The sequence below is a fragment of the Zosterops lateralis genome (assembly GCF_965231275.1).
Source record: "Zosterops lateralis genome assembly, chromosome: 24".
Lineage (NCBI taxonomy): Eukaryota > Metazoa > Chordata > Aves > Passeriformes > Zosteropidae > Zosterops > Zosterops lateralis.
The window spans coordinates 4,717,291-4,734,558 of record NC_139784.1 but is presented as its reverse complement, the minus strand read 5'-3'; the positions used below and the strand labels follow the sequence as shown (position 1 = coordinate 4,734,558).

At 44.7% G+C, this 17,268-nt stretch overlaps 1 pseudogene across 1 annotated transcript; it reads left to right on the top strand.

Moving 5' to 3' along the window:
- The first annotated feature begins 5,953 nt into the window (after positions 1 to 5,953).
- Positions 5,954 to 9,006, top strand: LOC310918845 (gasdermin-A3-like; annotated as a pseudogene). The gene is made up of 6 exons: positions 5,954 to 6,103; positions 6,176 to 6,269; positions 7,330 to 7,478; positions 7,674 to 7,824; positions 8,542 to 8,614; positions 8,750 to 9,006. The product of its transcript is annotated as a gasdermin-A3-like (transcript).
- Positions 9,007 to 17,268: the final 8,262 nt, after the last annotated feature.

The following is a 17,268-nucleotide window of genomic DNA, read 5'->3' as shown; positions in this document are numbered from 1 at the left end:
ACAATGAGCACTTCAGGCTTCTCTGTCTAGTGAAAAAAAACCCCAAAACCAAAACACATATTCCACCTGAATCCCTGCTACCAGTGGACAGGGTTCACACTGGATGATGTGCTGCTGCCTGGAAGAGATGGTAAACCCATAGGTAAAGCCCAAATTCATCCATATTAATTTATAAAATACCATAGATAATATTTTTGAACAATTTGTGGCTGAACTCTACCAAGTTCCAGCTTTCCTGTGTTTGATATACTTACAGTGATGAGTTGCTGTAGTCCTGCTTAACATAACACAAGGAATTATTTCAGAGTCCATCTATCAAGTTTCCAGCCAATTTCCTGTCAAGAAAACCAGCACAAACAAAGCTGATGGAGATGTCAGGGTTCCCTGTGATCCTGCAAGTGTAGAAGTGAAAGGAGCTGCCTCCTCATCCAATGAATTTTCTATCACAGTACAGAAGAAGAGCATATCACTACAATCACTGGAGGCACTGAAAAGAGAAAGGTAAGGAATGAAAAAGGGAGCACACACAATCCAGTCATCCCTCTCCACCATGCATCAGATCAACAATAGGTTTTCAACAGCCTAAAACCAAGATTAAGACTTTAAGACATGAATTTCCCCTAACTAGGCCATGTTAGACAGTGAATGGAATGACAAGGTCACCCCTTACCCTCCTCTACTACAGCCTTATCCCCTGATGTTGTTTGATGCTGGCCAATTGCCAGGCACTGACAAAAGTCACTCACTCTCTCTCCCCTGCTACAGCTGGGCAGAGGAGACAAAAAATATTAAACAAACACTCCATTAGTTAAGGACCTAGAGAAAACACTCAAAGGGCAAAAAAAGGCTCATCTTAAAGGTACAAAATTAGATTATTACCAACAAAATCAGAGCAGGATAATGACAAATGAACTAAGCCCTTAAAAACACCTTTTTCTCCCCCAGACCCTCCCTCCTTGCCAACAACACCGCCAGGGAAAGGCCATGGGGTTGGGTTTTGGCCAGTTCATCACCCAAGGTTTTCTTCTGCTGCTCAGGGACAGGAGTTCTTCCCCTGCCATGCTGAGGGACTCCCTTCCCATGGGAGACAGTTCTCCATGAACTTCTCCAGCGTGGCTCCACATCTCACCAGCAGCAGTCCTGCCAAAACTGCTGCAACAGGAGTCCTTCCCATGGGCAACAGTCCTCTCACAACTGCTGTGCTGTGGGTCACTCCTCCACAGGTGCAGTCCTCCAGGGACAGGCTGCTCCAGCCTGGCAGCAGGGCCCCCTCTCTCCACTGGCTCTCCCACTGCATCACAGCCTCCTCCAGGCATCCACCTGCTCCAGCATGGCCACCTCCCCATGGGCTCTGGGTGGATCTCTGCATCCCTGTGGAGCCCCATGGCCTGCAGGGGCACAGCTGCTTCACCATGCTCTCATCACAGCCTGCACAGGAATCTCAGCTCTGGCACCTGCAGCACCTCCTGCCCCTCCTTCTCCACTGACCTTGGTGTCTGCAGGGTGTTTCCCTCACATGTTCTCACCTCCTCCTCTTCTCTGGCTAGGAAAAATGTGTGTCCCAATTTCTTTTGATTATCTCCTGAAGTATGTCATCACAGAGGTGATACCAACATCTCTAATTGGCCCAGCCTTGGCCAGCAGCATGTCCATCTTCAGAGCCATCAGGGATTGGCTCTGCTGGACATGGTGGAAGCTTCTGGCAGCTTCTCACAGAAGCCACCTCTGTGGACCCCTGCTATGCAATTGGGTGTTCTCAAAGGCATTTTCTTAAGTTTCTGTCTTTTCCATCCCATGGCACATCTGACAACTTCAGGACTGAGTCTGTACCAGAAATAAGGGCCCTTGCTGTAGAAACAGGTGTCTCATGTAAAAAACTTTCTAAAATAAAGTGTGAATATTTTGATTTCTCCTTTGTATAGTATTCTAAGGGAGACTAATAAAAGTGAAGTGTTCAGGTAAACACTTCCATTTACCTCCTGGAATCTTCACATGAATGGCGTTTGCTGTGATAAAAGCATGGCAATGCATCCAGGAAACATGGAATGGCTCGGGTTGGAAGGCACCCTAAGACTCATCCAGTTCCATCCCCTACCATGGGCAGGGACACCTTCCACTAGCCCAGGTTGCTCCAAGCCATGTTTAACTGGCTTTGGACACTCCCAGGAATTGGGCAGGCACACCTTCTCTGGAAAACCTGTTCTGGGGCAACACCACCCTCACAGAAAAGAATTTCTTGCCAATATCCCCTCCTGAGTCAATTTCTCCATCTGTCAAAGAAGAGCAGCGTTACATGGCTCTATAAAGTTGATTCATGCAATGATGTCATATTTCGGCTTGAATGGACCTTAAAGCCAATCCAGGGGCAGGGACACCTTCCTCTCCAGTCTGGCCTTGGACATTTCCAAGGATGGACTTATATCTCCTATATCTGAAGAAATATGAATGTAAATGCCTGGACTGTGATTCGAGAGGCCATTGAGAGGAGGGATTTGACTACAAGAGGGCAGATGCCAATGTGACAAAATTACTCAGATAAGTATTGCCCAGCCGCCTGGGCGGTAACCAAATTCCAGCCAACCAGGTTCAAAAGTATTCAAAAAGGCTCCTCAATAGCCTATATAAGACCTGTGCACACCACTAAAGCTGTCTTTGCTGCATGAACTTTCATGTTGTCTCTGTCTCCCCCGACCGTGATAAAGAAATTCAAGTTATCCACAGCCCCTGTAATAGACTTTACTCAAGGAAGAGTTACAGAAGCGACAGCCCATTTGTGGAAGCAGAACACTGGTGATGACAACAGCAAACTGCTCCAGCTGGGAGTAACTCTGGACAATAATAACCCTGGTGTCAACACCCAGGGATCCTCCAGCAAGGATCGGATCTAACATCGCTTTGGGGAGCCCCTCGTTAGCAAGGTAAGACAATGCAATTTCTTTGCTCTGGAGTTGTGGTGGTGCCAGCATCCTGAGCAACTCATGGCTCTGGTATTTAGGAAACTGCTACAACTTTGGCAGAGAGCTGGAGAACCTTTCTGCAGTCCAGCTGCTCTCCAGAGGCCACATCACTTCAGCAGCCCCACGGTCTGTTCTGCATGTCCCTCAGTCCATAAACTGGGACTATCCCAGAACTTTGGGTAGGGAAGAGGATTGGTGGGAGTTCTCTGTTAAATTGTTCTCTGTCTCCTGTTTAGTTTTTCTCTCTTCTTGGAGACTTTCAGGGGAATGAGTCCTGTATGGGCTGCTATCATTGAGCACACAAGACTATTTGTCTTTGGAATGGTTTAAACTCAAAGAGGACAGGGTTAGATGGGATATTGATAAGAAATTCCTCCCATGAGACTGGTTGGGCCCCAGAACAGGGTGCCCAGAGAAGCTGTGGCAGCCTCATCCCTGGAAATGTCCAAGGCCAGGTTGGATGCAGCTTGGAACAGCATGGGAGAGTGGAAGGTGTCCCTGAAAATTGCAGGGGGAGAATGGGATGAGCCTTAAGGTCCCTTCCCACCAAAACCAGTCTGGATTTTTCAATAACCCCTCTTCACTTCCTTCCCGTAAAACGTCTGAAAAGTGAAACTGAATTCTTCTGATTAAAACAAGCTGTCTCTGAAAAAAACCCAGGTATTTCTTTCTGGCCCTCAAACACCAGCTCTCCCCAGCAGACCAACAGAGCCTGTCAAATGAGACTGGGCTGGGCTGATTTCCCTCTATTTTGGAAGACACTTGTCCCCAAAATCAGCACCCAGAGAGTCTGCCAACTGCATTCTCTCTGCACAATCACTGGGAATCACCAGCAAAGAGGGACAAATTCAAATAACTCACAGCTCCTGCTGCTTCTTCTCCAAATATACCTTGTCACAATCCTGTGAAAATTGTGTCCTTGGACAATGTGGGTCAATATTTTGAAAACTTCTTAGTAATTAAAGAATGCTTTGTTACAACATTCTGCTATATTTCAAGTAATTTCTCTTAAAATTTTTGTCTTAAAATAATTGCCACTTTGCTTTGCTTCAAAACTTCAGCCACAGCAGAATGTTCGCAAACCTCACCAAATTCATTCGAAATCAAGTGGATCCAAGCAAAAGATTGGTCCCTGTCGAGAGCATCGCAGACAATGAGCACTTCAGGCCCCTCTGTCTACTGATTAAAAACAAAAAAACCAAAACTGTATATCGCTCAGCTCCCTACTACCACCATACACGGTTCACACTGGATGATGTGCTGCTGCCTGGAAAAGATGGCAAACAAATAGGTAAAGCCCAAATTTATCAACATGAATTAATCAAATACCATAGATAATGTTTTTGAACTATCTGTAGCAAAACTGTACCGTGTTCCAGCTTTCTCGTGTATGATATTCTTAAGAGTGCTGAGTCTGTGTAGTCATGGTTGAGATAACATGTGGATTTATTTCAGAGTCCATCTATCAAGTTTCCAGCCAATTTCCTGTCAAGAAAACCAGCACAAACAAAGCTGATGGAGATGTCAGGGTTCCCTGTGATCCTGCAAGTGTAGAAGTGAAAGGAGCTGCCTCCTCATCCAATGAATTTTCTATCACAGTACAGAAGAAGAGCATATCACTACAATCACTGGAGGCACTGAAAAGAGAAAGGTAAGGAATGAAAAAGGGAGCACACACAATCCAGTCATCCCTCTCCACCATGCATCAGATCAACAATAGGTTTTCAACAGCCTAAAACCAAGATTAAGACCTTAAGGCATGAATTTCCCCTAACTAGGCCATGTTAGACAGTGAATGGAATGACAAGGTCACCCCCGACCCTCCTCTACTACAGCCTTATCCCCTGATGTTGTTTGATGCTGGCCAAATGCCAGGCACTGACAAAAGTCACTCACTCTCTCTCTATTGCTACAGCTGGGCAGATAAGAGAGAAAAAATTAAAAGAAGGGTTCATGAGTTAAGGACCTAGAGAAAACACTCAAAGGCCAAAACAGGCTCACCTTAAAGGTACAAAATTAGATTATTACCAACAAAATCAGAGCAGGATAATGACAAATGAACTAAGCCCTTAAAAACACCTTTTTCTCCCCCAGACCCTCCCTCCTTGCCAACAGCACTCCCAGGGAAAGGCCATGGGGTTGGGTTTTGGCCAGTTCATCACCCAAGGTTTTCTTCTGCTCCTCAGGGACAGGAGTTCTTCCCCTGCCACACTGTGAGGCTCCCTTCCCATGAGAGACAGTTCTCCATGAACTTCTCCAGCGTGGTTCCACATCTCACCAGCAGCAGTCCTGCCAAAACTGCTGCAACAGGAGTCCTTCCCATGGGCAACAGTCCTCTCACAGCTGCTGTGCTGTGGGTCACTCCTCCACAGGTGCAGTCCTCCAGGGACAGGCTGCTCCAGCCTGGCAGCAGGGCCCCCTCTCTCCACTGGCTCTCCCACTGCATCACAGCCTCCTCCAGGCATCCACCTGCTCCAGCATGGACACCTCCCCATGGGCTCTGGGTGGATCTCTGCATCCCTGTGGAGCCCCAGGGCCTGCAGGGGCACAGCTGCTTCACCATGCTCTCATCACAGCCTGCACAGGAATCTCAGCTCTGGCACCTGCAGCACCTCCTGTCCCTCCTTCTCCACTGACCTTGGTGTCTGCAGGGTGTTTCCCTCACATGTTCTCACCTCCTCCTCCTCTTCTCTGGCTAGGAAAAATCTGTGTCCCAATCTGTTTAGATTTCCTCCTGAAGTATGTCATCACAGAGGTGATACCAACATCTCTAATTGGCCCAGCCTTGGCCAGCAGCATGTCCATCTTCAGAGCCATCAGGGATTGGCTCTGCTGGACATGGTGGAAGCTTCTGGCAGCTTCTCACAGAAGCCACCTCTCTGGACCCCTGCTACCAAAAACCAGGCCATGGAAAACCAACACGTGCCCCCATCTGTGTCAGCTGCTCCTGGTGCTCCAGACACTTCCAATCTTTCTCCTCTTTTAGGAAAATCAACATGGATCATTCCTTCATTCAACAACTACAGAGAACAGAACTATACCTGGTCACTGAAACCCTCGAGGCCTCGGAGGAGGCTGAGTACAAGGAATCCACCACGGCAGACACGGGCTGCATGGCCAAATTTTATGCTACATTCTCTGCACAGGTTTGGCTTCTGTCTCCTTTCTTTCCCAACACCTGCACCCAGGTGTTCTAACAGGTTGTTTTTCTTGACCAGGGTACCAGAGAGAACACCCAAGGCATAGTCATACCCAAGGGCTGCACCCTGGCCTTTAGGACCATCCAGATACACATTAGAGATGGAGCATGGTGTAAGTAACTTGCAGAAATGAGCAGTCTCTCCCTTCCAGACAAGGTGCACAAAAGGAAGAATATTTTATGAGGAATCACCATACCCCAGATATATTCTAAATGTGTTTGCAATGAGAGGGAGGCAGTGTGAAGGACAGAAATCACTTGGGGGAGGCCAGACAGCACATGCAAGGTCAAAGAGCTACACAAGAAAGATGCTGTTTGGAGAGGGGTCTGTAAGAAAAGGAAAGAAGGAAGTCTCTGATTTTTTTCCAGAGCTGCAAAGCTCCTGCTGACAAATGGCACAGAGAGCAGAGTTTGGGTTTGTTTATTTTATAATCAGAAGAAAAGTAACAAGGTGAAAACGGGGTTTGTGACCAGCAGCGGAAGGCTGGTACAAAACATGGTAAATGTCCTTTTCTTTTCTTTCAGATCCAGGTTATCTCCTAGAAAGACGCCCAATACTCTGTCCTCTTAGCAGGGTGGTTTCACTTGACAACCATTCACCTGTTTTGGGTAAGATGGAATCTCCCAGCATAAAAAAAGTCACCAGGAGAGATGAATTTTCCTCTTCCCTGAGACGTCACAACTGCCCAAATTCCTTATCGCTTCAAAAACACTCATACAACAGTTTCAAATTCTGGGTTTAGAAATGCCTGTGAACTCCTAGAACTCAGATGACAGATTTCAACTCCTTCTGGTTTGCAGGTCCCCCACAAAGAAAATTAGGAGTAGTGGTGACGGAAGTCAAAACACGGTAAATATCCTTTTATTCTCTTTCAGAGCTGCGTCATATCCCAAAGAAAGTAAAGGTAACCACAAGTTTACAAGGTGAGCATAAGTAATGTATTTCAGAGCTTTCACTTGCACAAATTTCAGCTGCTTTGGGTAAGATGGAATCTCCCAGCATAAAACAAATCACCAGGAGTGATTTGCATTTGCCTCTTCCCTGAGACATCACAATGCAAAATTACTTATTACTTCATGAACACTCATACGAGGGTTTCAAACTCTGGGTTTAGAAATACCTGTAAACTCCCAGAACTCCAGTAACAGATTCCGTTTCATTCTGGTTTGCAGCTCTCCCAGGAAAACAGATAGTGGAAAAAGAAGTTAAATACTTCTGTCGAATTTTCTCCAAGATGTATTCTGACATGCTGCTCCTCATCTTAAACACCATCAAAGCTGTCATGAGAGACAACAAACTCCTTCAAGAGCTCAGCCAGAAAGTAAGTGAAGCTTTTCTTACTGCCACCTTTTAGAAATACAGACACATCCAGGACCACACCTCTTGCCCCACAACTCACCTGCCCTGGGCCACAACTGTCCATCCAAAATTCCCTCACTCAGCACATCTCTCTGCTCTGGACAAGCAGCAGCCTCTGACCTCAAATCCTCACATTGCTTTTCCTTGTTCCTTGCAGATGGAAGAAGTTGCTGAGCAGAATGATGGTTACGAGCTGAAAACTCAGAGCCCAGACTTACAAGCCCTGTTCAGCTCCTTACAGCATTCTCCAAGCGATTGTCTCCGTCAGCTGGCAGAGGGAATCACCTACGTCCTTGACGCTTTGCATGGTGAGCCTTTGGGTCTTTAAGAGGGAAATCAAGGCAGGGATGACTCCCAGTCCTGCCATTCCCTCCTGCCGCCTTCTCATACTCCTCCTCCTCCTCCTCCTCAAGTGGAATCTACATCCCAGTCCCATGGAAGGGAGGGGAGAGGAGGGAAACCCCCTCTGCACCCATCCAGGGCCTCCTGCTCCCTCGAAGTGTGCTCACAGCTTCCTCCCAAGGCCCAGCCCACATCTCTGCTCTGCTGACCAGCCACAGCACCCAAGCAAAGGGCTGCAGCTCTGGCTGGGACAGTTAGCTTGGATATCAGGGAAAGGTTCTTAGCCCAGACAGTGCTCAGGCACTCAACACACTCCCCAGGGAATGGTCACAGCCCCAAGGCTCACAGAGCTCCAGAAGGGTTTGGACAATGCTCTCAGCACATGCTCAGATTGCTGAGATTGTCCTGTGCAGGGATGGGAGTTGGACACCAATTATCCTTGTAGATCCCTTCCAACCCACTATTCCATGATTCTGTCAGTAACAGCCAGATCACTCTCACACTCAGCCTGCACAAATCATTTCCATTAAAATTTCAGAAGAACCTCTGACCAAAGGAACATTTCCTACAAGGAATGATCACCCTTCCCATTCTCTTCACTCTCTCCCATCCTGCTCTCCATTCCCATCCCACCACTGACCTTGGTGAGAGGCTTTGGATCCAAACCCAGTTTCTTTCTGCAGAATTAATGGAGGAACAACTGCTGCTGGTGCTGGAATCCTTGGAAAGAAGATTGTGTCCCAACAGCTGAAGCTGGTGAGAACACACATCACACTTGGCTCCTTTCAACGGGGCATAGATTATTTTATTTATATCAATATCTCCATAATTACGTCACTACTTCTTTACTGGTTAAAATTCTGATTTTGCTTTTTTAATTGTCATTTTAAGGTTGAAAACCTACTGAAACATGATCTGGAGAAACAGATACAGCCTTTCCATGTGGATGCCAGCCTGCTCTCCTTCCCACACAAGGAGGAACAGATGTTAACCATTGCCCTGGTGGAGCTGAGTGGAGTGCAGCTCCAGGAAGATGGATCAGCTCTCCCTAGGGATCAGCCCTTTGAGGATGTGGCAGCCCTGTTTGTGGCCCTGTACACCCTCAACCTCCTGAGTGCCTCCAAGTAGGAGGTACGTGGCCCTGCCCAGGGAAGATCTTGGGAAATCTCTGCTGACAAGAGAGTTTTCTCTCCCAATATCATCCTTGTTGATGCTCAAGGCTGCTTTGGCTGGCAAAAGCATATTTAAGGCTGGAAAATCAATTATGGATGCTAAAGGCTGGATATCAAAGTGGATTTCTCTGTCAGTCTCTCCAAGAATACTGAGGGACAACAGGAAACATCCACAAGCTCAAATAATCACAGGCATGTCACAGGTGCCTTATGTAATCCTGCTTCCATCAAAATGCTGCTGCTGTTGCTTCTGCAATCAGTAACTGGGAAAGGGATGGGCAAAGGGAATGCAAAGGGGAAAGGAATGCAGAGGGAAAGGGGAGATGCAAGGGAAAAGAGAAAGGCCACACAAAGGCAAAAATTAAATGCAGAGGAAAAGGGAGGAAATGAAAAGGAAACAAAAGCCAAAGGAAAACCTCAACAGTGATTCACCCTGGTTGCCCTCTGGTTCAGCAATAAGTTCCATTAACTGCTGGTTGTAGGAAGTGGGGAGGATCCCAAAGGTTTCACTGTCCCTTCCCTGGTCCCATCTCCCCTGGATGCTCAAGAGACATGGGCAGCACTTCAGAGAAACATGATAAACACTCTTCTTATCACTTTATAAATAAAGAGCTGCTTCTTGCTAAGCAACTGGGTGTTCTCAAAGGCGCTTTTTGAATTTTGTGTCTTTTCATTCCCATAGGACATCTGACAACCTCTGGCCTGATGCTATACTAGAAATAAGGGGCCTTGTTGTGGATACAAGAATGTCAGATAGAGAAATTTCTAAAATAAAGCATGAATATTTTGATTACTCCTTTGGTACAGTATTCTAAGGGAGACTAGTAATAGTGAAGTATTCATGTAAAAGTCTGCACTTGAGTCCTGGAATGATGGCTTTTGCTGTCAAACAAACATGGCAATGTGTCCAGGAAACATGGAATGGCTCAGGTTGGAAGGTCCTCTAAGACTCATTCACTTCCAGCCCCTGCCATGGGCAGGGACACCCAAGTCACATCCAACCATGCCTTGGACATTCCCAAGGACGCAGCAGCCACGGCTTCTCTGGGAAACCTGTGCCAGGCTCTAACCACCCACATTTACAAGGAGGAATGTATTGCCAATATCCTCTCCTCAGTTCATTTTTCCATCTGTCAAAGTACAGCAGTGCTACATGGCTCTATAAAGTTGAATCATGCAATGATGGGATGGTTGGGCTTGAAGGGACCTTAAAGCCAGTCCAGGGGCAGGGACACCTTCCTGTCCGTGATGGCCTTGGACACTTCCAGAGATGGGCTTACATCTCCCATATCTGAAGAAATATGATGGCAAACAGCTGGAATGTGAGTCTAGAGAGGCCATTGAGAGGAGGAGGGATTTGGCTACAGAAGGTGGTGCCACTCTGAGGCATTGAAGACTGTAGTCAAAATAGATAGTGCTGAGATAATGTAGCTAGGACTTCCCTTTTGCTAACAGAAGCCAGACTGAAGGAACTGATAAGGAACTGATAAATCATGAGAACTGTCAAACTAGGGCTTCTGCATCCTGAATAATCAATAGACCCCATGAACACAATACAATCATAAATCAAACAGTCCTGAGAAAAACAGGATTTAGCTGTCACAAACACTAAAGGTTAAAAAGTCAGAGCTGAGGAAGACAATCTTACTTCATCATTTTGGGACCCCACCCAATTAAAAAAACCACCGACCCATTTCAAAGAACAAACTACGCATGCTTGGTGGCTTTTTGGGTTAATTACCATACGAAGCGGGGAATGGGAGGTATCAGAGCTATGAATATGCATTTGTAGTTTGTGTATTCAATACTCCTGTAGATAAAAAGACCCTGTGATGATCTGTAAATTGCGCGTGTGTTTCTGGGAGCGATCCCACACGCTGCCCGGCGTCGTAATAAACATACACTTTCTAACTTTAAACTGTTAGAGAGTCTTTGTCCGTCATAGTTGGATATTGGTATTAGATCAATGTCCATAGTTTTTTAATAAATCATTTTGGCGAGCCAGGTAGGAGAACTGCTCTTTCTGGCCGTGGGGCCGGTGGGGTCTAGGACCCCTCAGGGCGCCCACCCAGAAGTTTTCGGGGTGAGGGCTCCTCAGACCTTACCGTCCACCCGGGGAAAGACCTGAACCTCCTGGAACTACGGACAAAAGGTATGTTTAAAGAAAAATGTATTGAATGAAGGTACCTTTGAATAGAGGCGGCTTATAAGTCATAAGAGACGTCTTATGCAAAGCAGAGGCCTGGGTTTTGGAATCTCCGAGGAGTATTGTTGTTGTGTTGTTGTGTTCCAGGTAGAGCTGGTCACTTGTTGGCTGCATTCCAGGAGGGGAAAGCAGCAGCAGCATAGAGATGCTGTATTGGGGCGTAGTGGCTCCATGTTTGGTTTGTCCAGGTAAAGCTGGTCACTGTGGGCTGCATTCAAGGGGGAAAGCAGCGGCAGCACAGAGCTGCTGGTATTGGGAGCGTAGTGGCTCCATCCATGGTTTAAAGGTGCACTTTGGTAAATTCATAATCTGAGAGGCTAGCCTGAATTTTTGAGGTGAACAGGGTCCCGTTTTGAGTTGCGGTCACGAACGCTGGATGTGTGTGTATTCGTGTCTGTTTGGGTTTTCTTTAGTGCTTAATTTGTGTACCGTATGTGTGTGAATTGTGATTGTTTAGGTTTTCTTTGTGATTAAGTACCGTATGTGTGTGAATTGTGAAAGTTTGTGTTGTAAGTGTTTTTGTTTTTAAGAAATTTTAAAACCCCCGCCGATCCGCGGAAGGATATCTCTGCTGAAAAGCAGAGGAATTCGAGGGGGATGTGTTTGGGCCGTGACTGGAGGGTGTCACGGAGAGCGCTGTAATTTCTGACTGCATAACTGATAGTGTGATTTTAATCAGTGTGCTGTTCAATAGAAAAACATCTGTGGGTGAATAGGCTGTTTGTTGTTTATAAGAAGAAAAAAAAAAAAAAAAAGTTTTGGGTGGTTTTTTGTGACATATCACAGTGATCAGGCAGGAATCTGGGTTGTCCCGGTAACCGGCAGGGAGCCGGGATTTGTCGCCTCCGGCTGTATCTTTGAAATTCTGAAAAGCCTGATGTGTTTGTTTTAACTATTGTTTGTTTGTGGAATACAGTTTTAATTGTAAAAAGAGCCAAAACTGCCTGACCGAGAAACCCCCCGCTTTTTCCTCAGTGCAAAAATTTGTGGAGTGTTTTTGAACCCATTGTTTTGTGAGCCTAAAAAAATTGCTATCACATAAACAGGTTTTAGTGAAGGGGGACAGTGTATAAGAAGTTGATTGCAAATTTTCTTCAATTGTTAACTTTTTGTTTTAAGCACAAGAATTGGAAAGCTGGTTCAAAGAGTTCCCCTGCCCAGGGATGGAATTTCAGAAACCCTAAAAATTAATAACCAGTAATTTGAATTATGTGTCTGGGTAATCGCGTAGGTTTTTCTTTTAAATAAAAAGAATTTTTCCTTTTTTATGTAAACACAAATTCTTTCTTCAACAGCTGGTGCTTCGAGCCTTGTTTTAAAGAATACATATTGCTAACTTTTTGTTCTAAGAATAGAAGGAACAAGAATTGAAAAGCTGGTTCAAAGAGTTCCCCTGCCCAGAAACGGAATTTCAGAAACCCTAAAAATTAATAACCAGTAATTTGAATTAAGTGTCTAGGCAATTGTATGGGGTTTTTCTTTTACAAAATTGATTAAGGTCTCCTTTTCCTCAATTCATTTAGAGATTTGGGAAAAGGGTGCTAAAGGCTATTGAAGTGATCCAATAGGGGTGCTAAGAAAATGAAGTTTGTAATCAAGCAGCATTTATCAGATCCCAATTGCTGCTTGATGCCATAACAGAAAAAAAAAAAAAAAAAAAAAAATTTCTTGATAAGACATCGGGGCAATAAAACCCTAACACCTGTAACCAGTAACTATGTAATAGTAAAAGAAGCAGCTGGCCAACCTAAAAAAGGCTTACATTTACAAACCATTGAAGTTTAAATTGGGGAAACAATAGAGAATCCATCGATTTTTATATATGCCTAATGCTCCACCTGCACTTTTAGGCAGAAATCTGCTAAAGCAGCTGGAGGCAAAAGTAATATTTAAAAATAGAAAAATTATTTTGGAGGTAAAGAATGAACAATATGTAAAACTGTTAAAAAAAATGAAAAAAAATAATAATAAAAAAGAAAATAGAATAAGTGTTTCCTAGAGTGTAAGCTCCTGACATGTCGGCAGGGCAAAGAAAACTTTTTAAAGATAAAACTACTGAAGGAGTGTCAGTTTAATTTCAACACTCCTATCATGCCAGTAAAGAAGCCTGACAAGTCATAACTTAGCTGTTAACAAGATAACTGAAGGCTTGTATTCAGTAGTTGCTAACCCTTATATCTTGTTAACTCATTTACTGTTTTAGATGTGCACATGCTTTCTTTTGCCTCCCTCTCCATAAAGCCAGCCAGAAAATCTTTTCATTTGAGTCCTTTGAGGTGGTCCGTGCACAAGAGAACCTCAAACTGGATGGAAGATATTTAGAGAGCAGCTTGCAAACAGTCGCTCCAGTATGCAGAAGACCTCCTAATAGCTACCCAAATCCAGAGAACATGAGTGGACCGGACGGTAAGCCTCCTAAACTTTTTGGGCTTGCAGATCCCAGAAGAAAGCCCAGCTGATGAGGCAAACAGTCATTTACCTAGGTTAAGAAAGCTATTCAGGCCTTTGACCAGCTAAAGAAGGCCGTCATGTCAGCTCCAGCCCTGGGACTTCCAGACGTGAGTACACGGCTCCTAAAGGATGGCCAGAGTGCCTCAGAATTCACTCTAGGCCAGAAGATGCCTGTGCTAGTGTCCCATACAATGTCTGCAGTCCTTGAAGAAAAGGAAGACATTAGATCTCCCCACAGAGATTCCTAATGTACCAAGCTATACTGGTAGAACAAGACGATGTTAAGATTGTGGTAACTAACATTGTGAACCCAGCTTCCTTCCTCAGCGGGAGTATAGGAGAACCAGTGATCCACGACCGCCTGGAGACCATCGAAACCACCTACTCCAGTCACTCGGATCTGAAGGACACTCCGATTGAGGATGCTGAGACCTGGTTTACTGACAGAAGCAGCTACGTTGTCAGTGGAAAGAGGCATGCTGAGTATGCAGTTACCATCAGCAAAGAGGTAATAGAGTCTGGACCATTGCCCACCAACACCTCTGCACAGAAGGCTGGACATTTACTCAAGGTATGCCTTTAAGGTAGCCCTTGCACACGGAGTCATTTGGAAAAAAAATCCTAAAGCTGCTAGATGCTGTGCAGCTACTTGAGAGGATGGCACAGATCGCATCAAAAAGTGAGCTCTAATTGGAAGAATATGCTGGTGGACAGAGAGGCAAAAGACGCAGCTAAAGGTGAGGTACCCGATGAGACAATTGAGGTAGCACTTATCCCAGATGGAAAAAAAAAATTTCAATTAAAGGTAAGCCAGTATATAATATAAAGGGTAAAAAACTTATTAAAGCAGAAAAAGCAAATTATAATCAGGAAGGGTGGGCCATGACAAAGAAAAAGAAGCTTGTAGTACCATCCTATTTGTTGTGGCCATTAGTGCAAAAAGAACATGGGAAAACACACTAGGGAATAGACATCTTGTATAGTTATTTGAAGGAAAAAAATGTGGCCAGAAAGTTACAAGGTACAGTGATACAGGTAACCCGTTAGTGTAGTCTTTGCCTCCAAACTAATTCCAGAAATACACCAAAGCCTAAAATGGGACAAATTGGGAAAGGCTGTGGACCTAGGCAACAATAACAAATTGATTTTACAGAGCTGCCCAGGAAGGGAGGATATCGTTACCTATTGGTGTTAACTGATACCTTTTCAGGATGGCCAGAAGCCTTGCCCACTAGAACGGCTAAAGCCCGAAAAGTAACCAAAGCACGGTTGCAAAAATAATACCGGGGGTAGAGTTCCAGCCACCATATCCCCAGATAGAGGGCCACAAGTATATGGTGGCCCTAAATAGACAATTTAAGAAATATGTGGCTAGAGCTCAAAACAAAAATTAGACAACCTAGAAATTAAGTCTTTTGCAGAAAAGTTCTTGGAACCACAGTGAGAAGGAGCATTCCAGATGCTTCTTACTACTTTCACTGCAATCAAGATCAAAGAACAGAAGGCCTGGATCCATCACTCCTGAGTGAAGAAAGGCCCAGAAGGAATCTGGAAGATCACACCAGGCGACGATGAACTAAAAGAATAGTTATTATAGACACTATGTGGAAAGTTGTAATTATTGCTGTAATAAGCTTAACCATAACAAAGGTCAATGCAATACTGCATAAGTACAATGTGACTGAGATAAACAGGTGCCAAAGAAAAGCTTATGATGCTTACTCTCGTAAGGCTTTAAATAAGATGCTAAAGGTTATGGGAAAGAAATGTCCTCCATTTAGACTCAAAATAGAGGGGTGTGCAATAAAAGAGTATGACTCAAATACCTGTAATAGAAAGGCTGTGATCCCCAGGTGCCATCTAGAGATCTCTCACTGAGGTGCTAGGAACAGGGTTGGGAGTATTTCACCTATAACCCTGTGACTAGTACAGTGACAGCCTTTGTTGTATCTTAAAGGAAATTAAGGACAATTAACTGTAACACAGAAACCATCAAAGGAGTATTTAAGAGGCTTGAGGAACATTTATCCCATCATTAGTGGGATGTGCCTTTTGAGTGGTCTCCAACAGCAACTGGTATACTAAATGCCTTAGTTCACCCTATAGTTGTGTTGCTTATTCTGGTTAGTATAAGTTTAGTTTTTTCTGTTGTGATGCTTGTTTGGAACTGAAAGATGCTACGATGAATAGCAGCCTTAACCTCATTATAAAAAGTGTATGGCTTGGTCTTAAGAGACACTAGCTGTACAGATTAGATTGATGAGAAAGACTCTTTTGAGTAAAAGAATTTACTCACTTTAAAAAGAGAAGTGGGGAAAATGAGGCATTGAAGACTGTAGTCAAAATAGATAGTGCTGAGATAATGTAGCTAGGACTTCCCTTTTGCTAACAGAAGCCAGACTGAAGGAACTGATAAGGAACTGATAAATCATGAGAACTGTCAAACTAGGGCTTCTGCATCCTGAATAATCAATAGACCCCATGAACACAATACAATCATAAATCAAACAGTCCTGAGAAAAACAGGATTTAGCTGTCACAAACACTAAAGGTTAAAAAGTCAGAGCTGAGGAAGACAATCTTACTTCATCATTTTGGGACCCCACCCCATTAAAAAGACCACCGACCCATTTCAAAGAACAAACTACGCATGCTTGATGGCTTTTTGGGTTAATTACCATACGAAGCGGGGAATGGGAGGTATCAGAGCTATGAATATGCATTTGTAGTTTGTGTATTCAATACTCCTGTAGATAAAAAGACCCTGTGATGATCTGTAAATTGCGTGTGTGTTTCTGGGAGCTATCCCGCACGCTGCCCGGCGTCGTAATAAACATACACTTTCTAACTTTAAACTGTTAGAGAGTCTTTGTCCGTCATAGTTGGATATTGGTATTAGATCAATGTCCATAGTTTTTTAATAAATCAACTCTGAGGAGAAGATAAGCAGGTAGCTACTGCTATTGAGCTGGGTGATCACCAAATCACAGCCAACCTGGTTCAAATGGAGAGCCTTGAATAGCCTATATAAGAGCTGTGCATGCCACTAAAGCTCTCTCTGCCACATGAACTTTGATATCATCTCTGTCTCCCCTGACCATGACAAAGAAATTCAAGTTATCCACAGCCCCTGTAATAGACTTTACTCAAGGAAGAGTTACAGAAGCGACAGCCCATTTGTGGAAGCAGAACACTGGTGATGACAACAGCAAACTGCTCCAGCTGGGAGTAACTCTGGACAATAATAACCCTGGTGTCAACACCCAGGGATCCTCCAGCAAGGATCGGATCTAACATCGCTTTGGGGAGCCCCTCGTTAGCAAGGTAAGACAATGCAATTTCTTTGCTCTGGAATTGTGGTGGTGCCAGCATCTTGAGCAACTCATGGCTCTGGTATTTAGGAAACTCTGCTACAACTTTGGCAGAGAGCCTGAGGACTTCTCCCCAGTCCTGCTGCTCTCCAGAGGCCACATCACCTCAGCAGCCCAAGGGTCAGCTTTGCATGCCCCCCACCCCACAAACAGACAAATGCATTATCCCAGAGCTTTGGGTAGGGGAGAGGGTTTGTGGGAGTTCTGTGT